Source organism: Lissotriton helveticus, chromosome 1_2 (assembly GCF_964261635.1).
Source record: "Lissotriton helveticus chromosome 1_2, aLisHel1.1, whole genome shotgun sequence".
In the NCBI taxonomy this organism is placed as follows: Eukaryota; Metazoa; Chordata; class Amphibia; order Caudata; family Salamandridae; genus Lissotriton; species Lissotriton helveticus.
The window spans coordinates 416,331,449-416,346,377 of record NC_136058.1 but is presented as its reverse complement, the minus strand read 5'-3'; the positions used below and the strand labels follow the sequence as shown (position 1 = coordinate 416,346,377).

Genomic DNA, 14,929 nt, shown 5'->3' with positions numbered 1-14,929 from the left:
CGATGAAGTCTGCAGCGATCCCCTCTCGTGCACAGCTCCCAGGTACACGTCAGTGTCCTTCTCCCACCAGCAATGTCCCCTCTCCCCCCTTGCAGGGCATCCCTTGCCCTCTGCAGCCGCCGTCCCCGAACCCTGTGTTACCCTTCTAACCCCCGAATTACTGCTTGTCTACTACAGTGCCCTTTCGCTCCCTCTTCAGCACATCTGTTACCCCCACCAGGCCCTCTCTCGCTCAAGCAGTGCAGCTTTCACACCACCTGGAGTTCTTTCTCACTTCTAGCAGAGCCCCTCTCACCCTCAGTAGCGCCACTCTCATCCCCAGCAGCACCCCTCACAGCGTCCTCTCACCACCCCACAGCGCCTCTCACATCCTCGCAGCACCCATCACACCCGCAGCGCCCATCACACCCTCGCAGCACCCATTACACCCTCGCAGCACCCATTACACCCTCGCAGCGCCGCTCTCACACCAGCTACAGTTCTCTCACCTCTCGCAGCCCCCTCTCACCCTTAGCAGCCCCCCTCAAGCTTTGAAGCCATCGCTGTTGCATATTTATCTTATGCAACTAACAACCATTGACAACGCCAATAGTCCTGGCTTGTAGTAGATGTAATGTTACTTGTTGTATATGGATGGAATGGCGAAGCAGCGAAATACCAGTGGGGCGACACACTATGCCGAGCATGTATTTTCAGTTTGGGTTTTTAAGCCATGCCCTTCATTACATCGACCACGTCCCTCTGGGAGCCATCACAAGGTTTTTCATTCCACTTAACGCCCTTTCTCCGGTATAGTGACTTCCTGCTGAACTGGGAGAACAAGTTCACTCAGACTTGGCAGTCAGCTCCAGAGAGACTAATCCATGCCCGGGCCCCTCATCCATTGGCACCTTGTGATTCTTACAGCGTTACAGTTCATATCTCATTCCCCTTATTGGATTGGTCATTTTAGTGTTATTTTGTTCAATACATTTTACTTTTTTTTTTCTATTTTGGTTTGGGTTTTTTATTGTTTTGCATTTTGACTTTTACTTTTTTGGTTTCTGCATAAATATTTGACATATTACCTTAAGTTAAGCCTGCCTGTTCCGTGCTTAGGTACCAGGGGGTTGATCCTAGGTTAATTGAATGGCTTTGAAAGTTCATTCTGACAACGGTTGTGATTGTTCCTCATCTACCGTAAATAATAATTCAGTTTCTCACAGAAACTATCTGAAATTATCTGCAAAACAGGCAGGAGACAACCTACCAGGCTTGAAGCACCCTGTGGACAAACTGGAATATGGGAATAGTATTGTGTGGCAATAGAACCTCTAAAAAAATTCAGCTTGGTGATGAACCAAGAATCACGCTTGAATGTCACAACTTTTTAAAACAAGGTAGTCAGGAAAGTGTGGCGAATATATTGCAGCTCTTTGCATTTTGGCAGCCCCAAGCAAATTTGAGAACAAAGTGGATGTATGTAGCAGAGGCGAGTCTGTTCACCCAATGTGAGTGGTGAGATCTGCTTTGCTGGTCTGCTTGAAGTTATGATGCTGCTGACAGTGGCCTGTCTGCTAATAGCGATGGCGTGACTGGTGGATCTATGAAGCCAAATAAGAGAAAATTATCTTCCGACACCACAGTCTTCGTGACTGAGACCAGTAATACTGAATACTCTGAGACTCACAGCAGTAATTTCTCCTTTCAGAGCGTTATTGCTGCAGATGGAGTGAAGCCCAGAAGTAAGCACATTACTAAGGTACCAACAAAGTTTAATATTGTTCATTTGTATTAACAGTTTCTCTTTTGCAGTTTTTGGAAATGCATTTTCTAGTTTTGTTGCTTTTTGGTTAGTTTTTTATTGTAGGCTGTTATCTTCGGTTTAAAGGGAAAGATGTTGTAGTGTGTGACTGTGGCGTGGGGTCAAGAAGAGACCTAAGACCAGTTCAGGGTAGGTAAGGTTTTATTTTGGAAAACGTCTTTTTATGACAGGTTGTCAAGGTGTCTCTCTGAAAAGCTCTGGGGTGCGTGATGGCGTCTGGTTATGGTCTTGTTTCCAGATGGTTAAGAAGCAGACTTCAGGGTATTTTCCGTTCTTCCTAACTCCTCGTTGGACTCCGCCAGGGAAAAGAAAAAGGTACAGGTCATCAGGATATGTACTCTATCTGGACTCTCCCACAAAGGAACCGGGCAAGTGCAGGGGACACCCGTGCTAAGGTGCTAAACACTTTATTAAACGTGCGAGGGTGCAGAGGCGTGATTACTGGTGAGAAGGGGTATATTTACACGGTGAGGACAAAGAAAGGTTGGGCATATATTGTGGCACACACGCGGCTACGGTTTACAAGAACCCCGTCTTCCACGGATACGGTGGCCCCCTGGCTTACTCCTGTCATCCTCGGGTTCGCCTCCAAAAGCTCCGTTCTCTGCTCCTCCGGGCCGCTCTCCCACTCTCGATCCTCGGTCGGTGACGTCACACGCCAGGACATCTTCTCCACCGCCCACCTTATCGCCAGGCATTCTCTTTCGGTCGTGGGATATTTGCACTCCCTAGGATGTAGTTTCCGGCTAATGTAGAGGATCGGATGTTCTAATCCGTCCTCTCCTATTTGGGACAATACAGCTCCTATGCCCATGTCCGAAGCATCCGTGGCTAAAGAGAAAGGTTTACTGAAGTTGGAAGGTATCAAAATTGGGCTTGTAGTGATGGCCACTGTAAGGGTCTTAAAGGCTTGTTTAGCCTCCTCAGAAGTATTTAGAATGGAAGAGGGTTTAATATCCTTTCTTAAAAGATCTGTGAGCGGAGCTGCTGTCACCGCAAAGTTGTCTATAAATCTCCTGTAATAGCCTATAAGGCCTAGAAAGGCTCGTATCTCTCTCTTTGTTTTGGGGAAGGGAGTATTCATGATGGCTTTTACTTTTTGTTCTTGAGGGGCTATAACACCTTCCCCCAACATATTCCCCAGGTATTTAACCTTGGAGTATGCCGCTCTAGATTTTTGTGAGTTAATGTGTAACCCCTGCCTTGTGTAGGGCTTCCATAAATGCTGTTAAGTGTGTTAAGTGGTCTGACCAGGTATTGCTGAAAATTACAATGTCGTCAAGATAGACGGAACAGAAGGAGGAAAAGGGGTGTAGGATGGTATTCATCAACCTCTGGAAGGTCGCAGGCGCCCCATGCAGCCCAATGGTCAAGACGTTGAACTCATATAGGCCCTCCTCTGTTGCTAAGGCAGTCTTTCGTTTATTTTCTTCCCTAAGGGGTACCTGCCAGTACCCCTTAGTGAAGTCTAGCATGGTAATAAACTTGGCTTCGCCTATCCTTTCTATTAAATCATCCACCCGGGGAATGGGATAGGCATCAAAGGAAGAGATGTTATTTAAAGCTCTAATGTCCATACAGAACCGGGTCATCCCGTTCGGTTTAGGAATCATTACAATAGGGGACGACCAGTTACTTCTAGATGGACGGATAACCCCCAACTTGAGCATGTCCTGTACTTCCCTTTTTATATCCTGTCGTCATGCTGCCGGCACCCTGTAGGGTTTTTGTTTAACATATTTCCCTGGTTCTGTTTCTATTTTGTGCTCTATCAAAAGTGTTCATCCTGGCAGGTCCGAAAACAATGAAGAGAAGGGATGTAAGGTGTTTTGGAGCTCAGTTTTCTGGGCGTATGTAAGTTCTTCATTAACAGGCAGTTGTCCTAAGGTGCTTTGCTCTGACCCAGTAGGGAATCCGAATCAAGCTACCTTGGGTATCGGACCGATCCATTTTTTTAATAGACTGATGTGAAAGGTCTGCCTCCTCGAAGGGGAGATCTGGACCCTGTAAGTGGTTCTCCCTATAGTGTCTACTATGGGATAGGGACCCTGCCATTCACTCCTGAATGTATTAGTGGAGGAGGGTAACAACACTAAAACCCAGTCTCCCTTTTCTAGGGTTCTCATTTTCTTGCCTTTGTCATAATATTTCTTTTGCCTGTTCTGGCTATTTTCTAAGGAAGAGTATGCCAAATCTCTCAGTTTGCTGAGCTAGGACTACAGCTGTTGAGTATACTCTAGTAGGGTTTTCTGTTCATGGTGTTTCTTTTGTTCCCAAGTGTCCTTCGTTATTTCCAAGAGGGACCGAGGTTGTCAGCCGTACAGCAGTTCAAAGGCTGAGCAACCTAAACTACTTTGTACCTGGGCCCTCAGTACATATAGTGCTAACAATAGGACTTGGTCCCAGTCTTTGTGTTCAATGGAGAGCATTTTTTTAGGGTTGTTTTCAACGTCCTGTTGTACCTTTCTACCAACCCATCTGTTTAGGGGTGGTAGGCTGAGGTTTTTATGTGAGACAAATCTAGCAATTTACAGACTTCCTTCATCAGTCTGGAGACGAATGGGGTCCCCTGGTCTGTTGAGATTTCCTTTGGAAATCCCACCCTCGAGAATAATTCTATCAATTTCTCGGCTATGTTCTTAGCATTGGGGATTCTTAAGGGAAAGGCCTCCGGAAACCTAGTTGTGTAGTCCACTAGGACCAGGGCATAGGAATGTCCTTTTGCAGTGAGCTGTTGGGGTAGCACTAGTTTCTTTTGGATCACGACTGCCTGCATCCTGAATCCAACAGCGCCCTTATTTGTCGTTGATTGACCGTTACCCTTAAATAGATGGTCCCATCTCAGCGGTGTACATCACGGCCTTAGGTATGTACCCCACCTCCATTGGTTCTTCAGGGGCCTTTCTTCTGGGACACAGTCTAGCGATATGGCCCCATTCGCCGCACTCGAAGCACTGGGGGCCTTTGAAAACTGGTTCCTTTCTTATGGGTTTCACTTTTGGCTGCTCTGGGCTGACTTTGAACTTCCTCTCGGGTTTTGGTACTGCGGACATCTTTGTAGTTTTTTCTTGGTCCCAAGCGAGAGACCTAGGCTGCGCTCGGGAACAATTGGTGGCCATCTCTACGGCTTGTTGGGCAGTAAGGCCAGAATGTTGCTTAAGCCAACGTTGGCTTCCGTATGGTAACGCTTTCAGAAACTGTTCCAAGTATATACTAGTCATTATCTCTTCTTTGGACCTGCTCTCGGGTTTCAGCCACTAATCGGCTGCCACTTTTAACCGGAGATATAGAGTCTTGGGGTTTTCACCAGGAATTCCTTTTTCTTTCCTGAACCGTACACGATAGGCCTCTGAATCTAATCCTAAGTGGTCCAGGATTATTTCTTTGATCTCTTGATATGGCGTATTCCCTGTGGCATTGGCCACCTGGTATGCAGCCTTAGCTTCCCCGGTTAACAATGGGACCAGAAAGAATGGCCATTATTCATCTGCCCAACCACAGGCCCGGGCTGCTCTTTCAAAGTTAGTCAGAAAGGCATCTGGATTCTCCCCTGCATTGTATTTTTGTAATGATACTCCGGAGGGATGCGTCGGGTGGCTCTTCGTTCCCCACTTGGTAAAGCACTGGGTTGTTGGACCGCCTTATTTAAGCCTTCGATTTGGGCCGTAATGGTGTTTTTGAAAACTTCCCTGTCTGCTTGAGCCGACGTCATTTGTCTTTCTACCACCCATTCTAACTTTTCCTGTCCCTTTATAAGGTGTTGTATGATTTGGTCCATCTTCTGTTGCGGGATGGAAGGGGGATATCCCACTTCTGACACCAGTTGTGGCGTGGGATCAAGAAGAGACCTAAGACCAGTTCAGGGTAGTTAAGGTTTTATTTTGGAAAACGTCTTTTTATGTCACGTTGTCTAGGTGTCTCTCTGAAAAGCTCAGGGGTCCGTGATGGCGCCTGGTTATGGTCTTGTTTTCAGATGGTTAAGAAGCAGACTTCAGGGGATTTTCCATTCTTCCTAACTCCTAGTTGGACTCCGCCAGGGAAAAGAAACAGGTACAGATCGTCAGGATATGTACTCTATCTGGACTGTCCCACAGGGAACCGGGCAAGTGCAGGAGACACCCGTGCTAAGGTGCTAAACACTTTATTAAACGTGCGAAGGTGCAGAGGCGTGATTACTGGTGAGGAGGGGTATATATACAAGGTGAGGACAAAGAAAGGTTGGGCATATGTTGTGGCACACACGTGGCTACGGTTTAGAAGAACCCCGTCTTCCTACCCAGCCCGCCAAACGCTGCCGTACCTGTTGTAGCCACACTCCTCCCTCGGGAGTGTGCCACAGCGATTCACGGATCCAGTGGCCTCCTGGCTTACTCCTGTCGTCCTCGGGTTTGCCTCCAAAAGCTCCGTTCTCTGCTCCACCGGGCCGCTCTCCCACTCTCGATCCTCGGTCGGTGACGTCACACGCCAGGACATCTTCTTCCGCGTTTTTACCCACTAGGAATCCCGCGCCGTCATCAGGGGGCGGAGCTGCGTACTCGTGTGTCTTCCAGTTAAAGGGCCGTGATCCAATTCGTCGGCTAGTTCCCAGGAACAGGCTTCTCCCCTGTTCCAGTCATGCTGATAATGAGGCAGAGAGGGGGAGGACGTCAGTTCACTACGCCACCACTCAACATTATCCGGTTCTGTTCCTCCCGTCCCCTGCCCAGTGTTACATTCCTCCCCCCCTGGTTTCTGCCGATTGGGAAGAATGAATTGTCTGGATAGGAAATCAGCGTTTCCATTCTCAGTGCCCTTTCGATGTTGTATTGAAAAAGAAAAAGGTTGTAGAAAAAGGAACCACCTGAGTACTCCAGGGTTATAGGCTTTGGTCCTATTCATCCATTGTAGCGGGGCGTGATCTGTATAAAGTACAAAAGGCTTGCCTTCTAGGTAGTACTTTAATTTCTCCACCGCCCACCTTATCGCCAGGCATTCTCTTTCGATCGTGGGATATTTGCACTCCCTAGGATGTAGTTTCCGGCTAATGTAGAGGATCGGATGTTCTAATCCGTCCTCTCCTATTTGGGACAATACAGCTCCTAAGCCCATGTCCAAAGCATCCGTGGCTAAAGAGAAAGGTTTACTGAAGTTGGAAGTTATCAAAATTGGGCTTGTAGTGATGGCCACTGTAAGGGTCTTAAAGGCTTGTTTAGCCTCCTCTGAAGTATTTAGAATGGAAGAGGGTTTAATATCCTTTCTTAAAAGATCTGTGAGCGTAGCTGCTGTCACCGCAAAGTTGTCTATAAATCTCCTGTAATAGCCTATAAGGCCTAGAAAGGCTTGTATCTCTCTCTTTGTTTTGGGGAAGGGAGTATTCATGATGGCTTTTACTTTTTTTTCTTGAGGGGCAATAACACCTTCCCCCAACATATACCCCAGGTATTTAACCTTGGAGTATGCCGCTCTAGATTTTTTTGAGTTAATGTGTAACCCCTGCCTTGTGTAGGGCTTCCAGAATAGCTGTTAAGTGTGTTAAGTGGTCTGACCAGGTATTGCTGAAAATTACAATGTCATCAAGATAGACGGAACAGAAGGAGGAAAAGGGGTGTAGGATGGTATTCATCAACCTCTGGAAGGTCGCAGGCGCCCCATGCAGCCCAACGGGCTAGACGTTGAACTCATATAGGCCCTCCTCTGTTGCAAAGGCAGTCTTTCGTTTATTTTCTTCCCTAAGGGGTACCTGCCAGTACCCCTTAGTGAAGTCTAGCATGGTAATAAACTTGGCTTCACCTATCCTTTCTATTAAATCATCCACCCGGGGAATGGGATAGGCATCAAAGGAGGAGATGTTATTTAAAGCTCTAATGTCCATACAGAACCGGGTCGTCCCGTCCGGTTTAGGAATCATTACAATAGGGGACGACAAGTTACCTCTAGATAGACGGATAACCCCCAACTTGAGCATGTCCTGTACCTCCCTTTTTATATCCTGTCGTCATGCTGCCGGCACCGTGTAGGGTTTTTGTTTAACACATTTCCCTGGTTCTGTTTCTATTTTGTGCTCTATCAAAAGTGTTCATCCTGGCAGGTCCGAAAACATTGAAGAGAAGGGATGTAAGGTGTTTTGGAGCTCAGTTTTCTGGGGGTATGTAAGTTCTTCATTAACAGGCCGTTGTTCTAAGGTGCTTTGCTCTGACCCAGTAGGGATTCCGAATCGAGCTACCTTGGGTATCGGACCGATCCATTTTTTTAATAGATTGATGTGAAAGGTCTGCCTCCTCGAAGGGGAGATCTGGACCCTGTAAGTGGTTCTCCCTATGGTGTCTACTATGGGATAGGGACCCTGCCATTCACTCCTGAATTTATTAGTGGAGGAGGGTAACAACACTAAAACCCAGTCTCCCTTTTCTAGGGTTCTCCATTTCTCGCCTTTGTCATAATATTTCTTTTGCCTGTTCTGGCTATTTTCTAAGGAAGAGTATGCCAAATCTCTCAGTTTACTGAGCTAGGACTACAGCTGTTGAGTATACTCTAGTAGGGTTTCCTGTTCGTGGTGTTTCTTTTGTTCCCAAGTGTCCTTCGTTATTTCCAAGAGGGACCGAGGTTCTCAGCCGTACAGCAGTTCAAAGGCTGAGCAACCTAAACTACTTTGTACCTGGGCCCTCAGTACATATAGTGCTAACAATAGGACTTGGTTCCAGTCTTTGTGTTCAATGGAGAGCATTTTTCTTAGGGTTGTTTTCAACGTCCTGTTGTACCTTTCTACCAACCCATCTGTTTGGGGGTGGTAGGCTGAGGTTTTTATGTGAGACAAATCTAGCAATTTACAGACTTCCTTCATCAGTCTGGAGACGAACGGGGTCCCCTGGTCTGTTGAGATTTCCTTTGGAAATCCCACCCTCGAGAATAATTCTATCAATTTCTCGGCTATGTTCTTAGCATTGGGGATTCTTAAGGGAAAGGCCTCCGGAAACCTAGTTGTGTAGTCCACTAGGACCAGGGCATAGGAATGTCCTTTTGCAGTGAGCTGTTGGGGTAGCACTAGTTTCTTTTGGATCACGGACTGCCTGCATCCTGAATCCAACAGAGCCCTTATTTGTCGTTGATTGACCGTTACCCTTACATAGATGGTCCCATCTCAGCGGTGTACATCACGGCCTTGGGTATGTACCCCACCTCCATTGGTTCTTCAGGGGCCTTTCTTCTGGGACACAGTCTAGCGATATGGCCCCATTCGCCGCACTCGAAGCACTGGGGGCCTTTGAAAACTGGTTCCTTTCTTATGGGTTTCACTTTTGGCTGCTCTGGGCTGACTTTGAACTTCCTCTCGGGTTTTGGTACTGCGGACATCTTTGTAGTTTTTTCTTGGTCCCAAGCGAGAGACCTAGGCTGCGCTCGGGAACAATTGGTGGCCATCTCTACGGCTTGTTGGGCAGTAAGGCCAGAATGTTGCTTAAGCCAACGTTGGCTTCCGTATGGTAACACTTTCAGAAACTGTTCCAAGTATATACTAGTCATTATCTCTTCTTTGGACCTGCTCTCGGGTTTCAGCCACTTATCGGCTGCCATTTTTAACCGGAGATATAGAGTCTTGGGGTTTTCACCAGGAATTCCTTTTTCTTTCCTGAACCGTACACGATAGGCCTCTGAATCTAATCCTAAGTGGTCCATGATTATTTCTTTGATCTCTTGATATGGCGTATTCCCTGTGGCATTGGCCACCTGGTATGCAGCCTGAGCTTCCCCGGTTAACAATGGGGCCAGAAAGAAGGGCCAGTTTTCTTCTGCCCAACCACAGGCCCGGGCTGCTCTTTCAAAGTTAGTCAGAAAGGCATCTGGATCCTCCCCTGCGTTGTATTTTTGTAATGATATTCCCGAGGGATGCGTCGGGTGGCTCTTCGTTCCCCACCGGGTGAAGCACTGGGTTGTTGGACCGCCTTATTTAAGCCTTCGATTTGGGCCGTAATGGTGTTCTTGAAAACTTCCCTGTCTGCTTGAGCCGACGTCATTTGTCTTTCTACCGCCCATTCTAACTTTTCTTGTCCCTTTATAAGGTGTTGTATGATTTGGTCCATCTTCTGTTGAGGGATGGAAGGGGGATATCCCACTTCTGAGACCAGTTGTGGCGTGGGATCAATTAGAGACCTAAGACCAATTCGGGGTAGGTAAGGTTTTATTTTGGAAAACGTCTTTTTATGTCGGGTTGTCAAGGTGTCTCTCTGAAAAGCTCTGGGGTCCGTGATGGCGCCTGGTTATGGTCTTGTTTTCAGATGGTTAAGAAGCAGACTTCAGGGGATTTTCCGTTCTTCCTAACTCCTAGTTGGACTCCGCCAGGGAAAAGAAACAGGTACAGATCGTCAGGATATGTACTCTATCTCTGGACAGTCCCACAGGGAACCGGGCAAGTGCAGGAGACACCCGTGCTAAGGTGCTAAACACTTTATTAAACGTGCGAAGGTGCAGAGGCGTGATTACTGGTGAGGAGGGGTATATATATACAAGGTGAGGACAAAGAAAGGTTGGGCATATATTGTGGCACACACGCGGCTACGGTTTAGAAGAACCCCTTCTTCCTACCCAGCCCGCCAAACGCTGCCGTACCTGTTGTAGCCACACTCCTCCCTCGGGAGTGTGCCACGGCGATTCACGGATCCAGTGGCCTCCTGGCTTACTCCTGTCGTCCTCGGGTTCGCCTCCAAAAGCTCCGTTCTCTGCTCCACCGGGCCGCTCTCCCACTCTCGATCCTCGGTCGGTGACGTCACACGCCAGGACATCTTCTTCCGCGTTTTTACCCACTAGGAATCCCGCGCCGTCATCAGGGGGCGGAGCTGCGTACTCGTGTGTCTTCCAGTTAAAGGGCCGTCATCCAATTCGTCGGCTAGTTCCCAGGAACAGTCTTCTCCCCTTTTCCAGTCATGCTGATAATGAGTCAGAGAGGGGGAGGACATCAGTTCACTACGCCACCACTCAACATTATCCGGTTCTTTTCCTCCCGTCCCCTGCCCAGTGTTACAGTGACCTTAATGCTGCAATTTGCATTTCATTACCATCATTTGCTTACTCTGGAGAATCTCCAGGGTGTAGGAGGTTTGCTGTTCCAGAGTTCTTTCTTCAGCTTCTGGGCAGTTATCACTCTGTGGCGATCTGTGGTCCTGTTTCTCTGCTCTTCTTGTAGTAGCTCTTATCAGAGCTTCATCCATCCACCAACGATAATAAGATGCCAGGCATCACCCAGCACACAACACAGACTATGTTGGGCTACGACGGCGCAGTTAGAGCGAGGATAAAGTTCTCCGGACCCATCAGGCTGTGAATGTACCCTAAGGGCTTAAGATGAAATGAAGAGCTTACCTCCTTCCTGAGTGGCTCCAGACTGCTGTGTGCAGACCCAATAGCTGGCAGCACCCTGGAGTATGTATGTATAAATTAGATTATGTTGGAAGTAACCTGCAATATAGTGGCAGGCAGCACCCTGCCATAGAGTAGGGTTTCTTATAGTGTTTTAGTTACTGACACATTAATGGAGATTGTCTTTTAACAGGCAGAGGAACAACACTGACCGTACATTTTTCTGGGTTTGTCTTTAAAATGACGTACACATTAGGAATGGCATTTCGTTCTGCTGGAATAATAACACAAGTTATCTTGCACTCTATGTTGTTGCATGAATTGTATGCTGCAATAAATTCCATGTTTCATTCAAACAAGCTTTCTACAGGGCACATACATGATTTGCTGCTGTAGAGAAATAATGCTCCTGTGTACTGTGGCAGACTCTGAAATATTGAAAAACTTCATGATTTCTCTTTCGTATTTCCTAGTAAAATCTTTCACTTTTTGACTCCTACTTTTAGCAGAAACATAACTTAGTACCATTAAAATAGTTGTGATGGGGAACATTCATGTGGGGTTAGGACTGGCTCGACCAGAGAGCATGCTGACTTGGAGGAGTATGGAGTTGACCACATTGCCTGGTCCGGTGTGGAACCAAGCCAGCGATGCTTTGCTGCAGGCTCATTTGCCCTGATAGCGGGTCAACAGTTTGAGGAGGAGGAGGTGAAGAGCTGGCTAAGTGTGCCATGAGGCTGGCATTTCAGTACATCCCTGAGAAGTGAGCTTTGAGTCGATGTAGTGTTCCTCTTATACCCCGTGCAATTCATTCTCTCCAAAGCTACAAGAACTCCTGGGTGTGAAGGGCGGCTGATTCTGATTGGGTGCTTGATAGTTTTCCAGAAACTCATGTTCTTGATTGTTCATGTTTGTCAGTAGTTAATGAAACACGCCCAGGCGTTTTATCTCTTCAGTTGACACAAGCTGCAATAAAAGTTTCTTTCTCGTTGCAAAAAAATATGAATCGCCAACGAGCCTCTGTCTGTCAAAAAATGGAAGGGCTGAGGAACTGTCATTCATCTCACTGCTAAGCAGAGCAGTGTCATGCTTCACCCTCACTCAGGCCTCTGATTTTAACTAACATCGCTTAGAACACTGGGACTTTAGAATCCATCCTTTTAATGAGAAAAACAAAACTACAAGTCCCATAAGCAATAGTGGTGGAAGGTGTCACGCATGACCTGGGGCAACATCGATTCAGCACATCCAGTTCCATTTTTTAAGTATTTGACATAATATTGAATTTATAACCTTTGTTTTTATGGTCATGAGTCACCAGAATACTAAAAACGTCTTTTATTTTCAGGGTCAATTAAGTAATGGTCACCAGCTTGGAAGCTCTGTGCATTCTTCAGTATTTGTCATTGATCTCCACGTGTGGCTGGTTTGGTTCTGCCCCCTGCATCGTTCCCGATAACTCTCTCAGGTAAGGAGCTTGTAGCAGCAACATGATAACCCCATACTCGTCTGTAAGAAGTGCGCTCTGAGGCAGGTATCCGATCATTTTTGTGAAACAAGCAAGCGCCAATATCTGCTATGTAAATTTGTTAAAATAAAACTCAGCTGTTTATACATTGCTGTCGTCGCAACGCCGCAAACGCGAGCCGTGCCGGTTTCCAAGGTTGTCTAAATCGTGCAAAGATCACTTGCACCTACTGGAATTAAATTGGCAGTCGATATTTGGATTTCAAATAATTATATTCAAATAACATCTACACAAGTGCCTAAATACAGTCTGAAGGCCTGGATTCAACTGTTCCACAGTACTCTGTTGATAAACTTCGACCAACATCACTGATAGTTAGGCAGTGTATCTTACATTTCTTTTTAGGGTCATCACTCTTAATGCACAATAATGAAGTCCTGATGATGGTCTTATGAAATCACTTCCAAAGACCGAAACGTCGACTATAAAGTCTAATTCTGCCTGATTTTCATTTATCATCATTGATTTTCATTTATCTGTTTGATTTGAAATCATTGTATTGACATTACTTAGCAGTATTGACTTTCGTTGGAGATTTATAGTAGGAGTATACATGTTGCTCCTCTTCTATCCCAAATGCATTTTCTAGTACCCTTTTTAATTATTGCAAAGAAAATAATAACTTTTTGACTAAAACCCTGGCTTTTGTGTTTATTTATATTGTTAGTGTGGTAGCAATATTTCTTTAATTTCTTTAATTTCAATTCAAACTCAGCCACCAATTGATACAAGTGTGGGTAATTGATTGATTCACCTTCTACTGTGGCCCAAATTCAAAATTCTCAAATTAAATCCCTTGCTGGCATATTTCTTTGAATATATTCTTTGGCCAAGCCCGCAAGGGTTTATTGGGTTGCTCACCCATTTTAGACTCACCCTCACTCAGGCCTCTGATTTTAACTAACATCGCTTAGAACACTGGGACTTTAGAACCCATCCTTTTAATGAGAAAAACAAAACTACAAGTCCCATAAGCAATAGTGGTGGAAGGTGTCACGCATGACCTGGGGCAACATCGATTCAGCACATCCAGTTCCATTTTTTAAGTATTTGACATAATATTGAATTTATAACCTTTGTTTTTATGGTCATGAGTCACCAGAATACTAAAAACGTCTTTTATTTTCAGGGTCAATTAAGTAATGGTCACCAGCTTGGAAGCTCTGTTCATTCTTCAGTATTTGTCATTGATCTCCACGTGTGGCTGGTTTGGTTCTGCCCCCTGCATCGTTCCCGATAACTCTCTCAGGTAAGGAGCTTGTAGCAGCAACATGATAACCCCATACTCGTCTGTAAGAAGTGCGCTCTGAGGCAGGTATCCGATCATTTTTGTGAAACTAGCAAGCGCCAATATCTGCTATGTACATTTGTTAAAATAAAACGCAATCAAATCACAGTATACTGTCCTGGAGGTTCTGTCCCAGCGACATTATCTATAACTGAACGCAGACACCCTAGGAAGCATGTGCTTTTAAGACCAGTTGCGTTCACTCACCTGAAGGTGACATGCTTCATTATTGGGCTATACTCCTCACCAGGCCGGCGCTACAATGCCTGGCGGGCACCACCAGAGGGCACTTTGTCGGAGATCTTTTATTAAGTATGCCGGATGAGCATAGTAGGACAGAGGATGTTGTGTCATAAGATGTGAGATTGGTGAAAGCCTGAATATAAGATCAACTATCGACCAGTTGCCGTAATATAGTTAATGTGATCTTCCTGGTCCATGTTGAGATTAAAAACAGTGGCAATGAAACTGAGGAACTAATGGCCCCTATCACTGTGTGAAAGTGTCGATCACCTATGGACCTGCTGGTAAGCTGGGGTCTATACTTCAGGTCAACGTTTTTCATGCCTTGTGTAGTCATGGAGCAATCTGTTGGCATTTCATCAGGACCAAATAAGGGAAATGGGTAAATGTGACCTAATCTTCTCCACAGCGTGAGGAGCTCTGTAACTCAAAGCCCTGCACCGTGCATAGGTGATAAGGTGCCTATTAACATCTTACTGCCACAGGTGAGCGCTGTCTAACAGGGTGCACTAGATACGGTAACCCTCCTAAAATTCAGGACATACGGACTTATCCAATAACGAGGACGGACACTGCATCAGAGGGCCACTGGTTTGAAAAGCACATGCTTCCTAGGGTTCCTGCGTTCAGTTAGAGATAATGTCTGCGGGACTGAACCTCCAGAACAGTATACTGTGAGTTGATTTATATGAAGAATGTGTATACTGGACTGTCATTTTCCTCAGCATCTCTTGTGCTA

General features: G+C 46.1%; 1 protein-coding gene across 2 annotated transcripts in view; it reads left to right on the top strand.

The window, feature by feature from the left end:
• The first annotated feature begins 1,686 nt into the window (after nt 1–1,686).
• The window catches only part of LOC144807017 (uncharacterized), a 502,862-nt gene continuing 489,619 nt past the window's right edge, over nt 1,687–14,929 (top strand). The window contains exons 1-3 of one of the 2 annotated variants that reach the window (XM_078673060.1): nt 1,687–1,741; nt 12,480–12,599; nt 13,789–13,908. The gene's annotated coding sequence lies outside the window, so the exon portion shown is untranslated. The remainder of the gene's footprint in view (nt 1,742–12,479; nt 12,600–13,788; nt 13,909–14,929) is intronic. The other variant, XM_078673061.1, reaches the window with a different exon arrangement.